Here is a 4095-nt window from a genome sequence, read left to right on the forward strand (position 1 = left end):
CACCCTGAGACAACAGAGTGAATTCCAGGTCAGCCTGGGTTAGAGTGAGACCCTACCTCGAAAAAACAAAAATAAAAAAATTCTACCTTGTGTTGAGCCCAAGGGCAAATGGTGCCCTGTTCTTGGGCTCTGGGTCAAGGTTCTCCCCCTTCTCCTGATGTTCCTATAAGTCGTGTCCTCCCCGCAAAGAGGTTTCTCGGGCTAGCGAGTCCTGCCCCACCCCCACCAGATCCAGTTAGGCTGGCATGGTGGCATACCTGGGACAGCTGGTGGTGATGCGGAGTGCTCTGGGTCGGGCACAGGAAGACGCTCCTTTAGCCAGTTATAGCACAAAGTGTAATCCTGGAGCCGAGCCCCAGATCCACCTGCGAGCTTTGAAATACCTCTTTCTCAGCCCCATTCCAGACCTACTGAGTCAGACACTGGAGGTGCTGCCCAATAATTTGGGATTCCAACGCACACTAAAGTTTGGGTGCCCTGGTAATAGGCCACTCCCCGAAATGATTTTTCTTTTTTTGTTTATTTTTATTTATTTATTTGAGAGCGACAGACAGAGAGAAAGAGGCAGAGAGAGAGAAAGAGAGAGAATGGGCATGCCAGAGCTTCCAGCCACTGCAAACGAACTCCAGACTCGTGCGCCCCCTTGTGCATCTGGCTAACGTGGGTCTTGGGGAATCGAGCCTCAAACCGGGGTCCTTGGGCTTCACAGGCAAGCGCTTAACCACTTCTCCAGCCCCTGAAATGATTTTTCAAACAAAATCCCATGTTTAATACCCCACACCGGTTAAATCAACAACTATGTTTTTAGTTTTATTTGATTAATTATTTTATTTTATTTATTTACTTGAGAGAGAGGCAGATAGAGAGAGAGAGAGAGAGAACGGGTGCTCTAGGGCCTTTAGCCACTGCAAACAAACTCCAGACGCATGCGCCTCCTTGTGCATCTGGCTTATGTGTGTCCTGAGTACTTTTGTCCTTAGGCTTCGCAGGCAAATGCCTTAACCACTAAGCCATTTCACTAGCCCTAGGCGTTTTGTTTTTTTTTTTAATGGTGGATTTCCTGACTTTATTTGTTTATATTATTATTAGTTTTAGTGCACATGCAGATGCGTGCAAATGTGCACATGTATGCAGAGGAAGATGTGGCTAGCTCCTCTGCCTCATTTCCCTGAGACAGACTCGCAGCGGAGCCTAGAGCTCTAGTGAGTCTTTTGTTTCTGTTCCCTCCCACATACAACTTAGCACCATGGTTACAGACCTGCGTGGTCTTTTTTTTTTTTTTTTAATTCTAGGTAGGGTCTCACTGTGGCCCAGGCTGACCTGGAATTCACTATGTAGTCTCAGGGTGGCCTTGAACTCATGGCGATTCTCCTACCTCTGCCTCCCAAAGTGGTGGGATTAAAGGTGTGCGCCACCACACTAGCTCCCATGCCGCCTTTTACATGAGTACTGAGCCAGGTGTGGTGGCGCACACCTTTAATCCCAGCACTCAGGAGGCAGAGGTAGGAGGATCGCCTTGTGATCGAGGCCACCCTGAGTCTATGTAGTGAATTCTAGATCAGCTTGGGTGAGAGCAAGACCCTACCTTGAAAAAAAAGAAAGAAAAGAAGTGTTCACTGGGTCCCGCTCCACGTCTGCTGAATCTGCAAGGTCTCCAGACACAGGCTCAAGTTTGAGACCCACGGTCCTGCACCCTGTCTGCTTAAATTTGGCCTGTGGTCCAGCAGCAGCAACATTGCATGGGAGTTTGTTAGAAATATAGAAGAACAAGTCTTTGTCTCAGAGCCATTCAATCAGAAAAATGCATTCTAACAACTCAAGTACCTTGTATGAACAGTACAGTTTAAGGAACTATCAGGCTGGAGAGATGGCTTAGCAGTTATGACACTTGCATGTGAAGCTTAAGGACCCGGGTTCAGTTCCCCAGTACCCATGTAAGCCAGATGCACAAGGTGATGCATGCATCTGGAGTTTATTTGCAGTGGCTAGAGGCTCTGGTGCACCCATTCTCTCTCTATTGGCCTCTTTCCCTCTCTCAAATAAACGAATAAATAAAATAATTTTTAAAAAACTATAAAATTCCATAAAGGAGCACTGAAGAGATGGCTCAACGGTTAAAGGTGCTTGCTTGTCGTGCGTGGTGGCACACACCTTCAATCTCAGCACTTGGGAGGCAGAGGTAGGAGGATCGCCCTGAGTTTGAGGACACCCGGAGACTACATAGTGAATTCCAGGTCAGCCTAGGTTAAAGTGAAATCCTACCTCACCCCCGTTTCCCCCCACACACAGAAAAAAGGTGCTTGTTTTCAAAGCCTGTCAGCCTGGGTTTAATTTTCCAGCACCCACATGAAGCCAACTGTAAAGTAATGCGTGCCTCTGGAGTTTGCAGCAGCAAGAGTCCCTGGTACGTGCACGTGCCTGCACACACACCCTTCTCTTACACACACAGACAAGTGCAAGCACGAATAAATTAAAACAAAAGAAACTCTGGAACACTGTGTCTCAGACTTGCTGTACATTAGCACGCATGGGTCCCATTCCCAGAACTCCTGATGCACTTGGTGTGGAATTTAACCCGGGAATTAGATTGTAAAAACCCGTTAGTTCTAATAGACAGCAAAGTTTGAGAATCATAGGCCATGTTGTCTATTAGTACAGTTGAGACTAAAGGCTGGGGGAGGAGACAATACCAAGTTGAAAAGAGTAGATGGGACCCAGAAGTAGAGGTAGACAGGGCTCGATGACTGGCCAGCCACCTACCCTTGCCCACCACACCCATCTGTGAATGTTGGGCTAACGCGAAAAGTTCTCTCCCACAGCCTGGCCCTTCCTATACTTTGGTGCCCCTGGAATTTGGCCAACTTGCAAGGAGACCACTGGGATCTGGAAAGGGGTGTGTCCAGAAGTGGCATGATTATTATGTTGGTGTCTCAATCCCCCCTGTATCCTCTTGAAGCACCCACTTCCAAAGCTGGTGGGAGAATTGAACCTGAAGAACAAAGGAGGCAGGCGAGGTATGGCATGGTGACGGTACCTTATCCTGGGTTCATGGAAGCAAGTCATTCTTCAGGGGAGCACAACATACTTTATTGTACTGAATCACCACAGCAGCGATGTAAAATCACTATTACCTTCAGTTACACACACATCAGGAAACTGAGTCATGGAGTTTTTTTTGAGGTAGGATCTTGCTCTAGCCTACGCTAACCTGGAATTCTCAGGGTGGCCTTGAACTCAAGATGATTCTCTTACCTCTGCCTCCTGAGTGCTGGGTGTAAAGGCATGTGCTGCCATGCCCAGAGTCATGGTGATTTTGAGCTCCTTATTTGACATCCATCCTGGGTTAGTACTTGAATTTGAACCTAGGCAACTGAATTCCAGGTCTGGTGTCTAATAAGCTACCTGTTGGAAATAAGTGGGGGTAGAGGGAGGGACGGGTGATAAAACCCAGGACACTTGCATGGATGCAATTTGTGGGGCCCACTGCTCAAAAACCTCCATGGTGGTCTGTGAACTAGTTGGGTACCTGGAACTCCCATGTTACATTTTTTATTTTTGTTTTTGTTTATTTTAATTTATTTATTAGTGACAGTAAGAGGCAGAGAGAGAGAGAGGGAGGGAGAGAATGGGTGACTCAGGGCCTCCAGCCACTGCAAATGAACTCTAGACAGATGTGCCACCTTGTGCATCTGGCTTATGTGGTCCTGGGGAATCAAGCCTCAAACCCAGGTCCTTAGGCTTTACAGACAAGCACTTACCTGCTAAGCCATCTCTCCAGCCTTGCTGTTACATTCTTTTTATCAGCTTAAAAACAGTATCTTAGCTGGGTGTGGGGGTCCATGCCTTTAATTCTAGCTCTTGGAAGCCAGGGGTAGGAGGATAGCCATGAGTTCCAGGCCACTCTGGGACTAATTTGGGGTCAGCCTGGCCTAGAGGGAGACCCTACCTTGGAAAAAACAAAAAACAAAAAAACTCAAAACCAAATAAAAAGTCTTAGCATATCATTAAATAGCAAACATGCTACTGAGAGAGCATGGAGGAGGCAGGTGAGCTCCTTCTGCCATTACCACAGCACAGATTCATTTGCTGGACCAG

This window comes from Jaculus jaculus, chromosome 9, assembly GCF_020740685.1.
Source record: "Jaculus jaculus isolate mJacJac1 chromosome 9, mJacJac1.mat.Y.cur, whole genome shotgun sequence".
Classification (NCBI taxonomy): Eukaryota; Metazoa; Chordata; class Mammalia; order Rodentia; family Dipodidae; genus Jaculus; species Jaculus jaculus.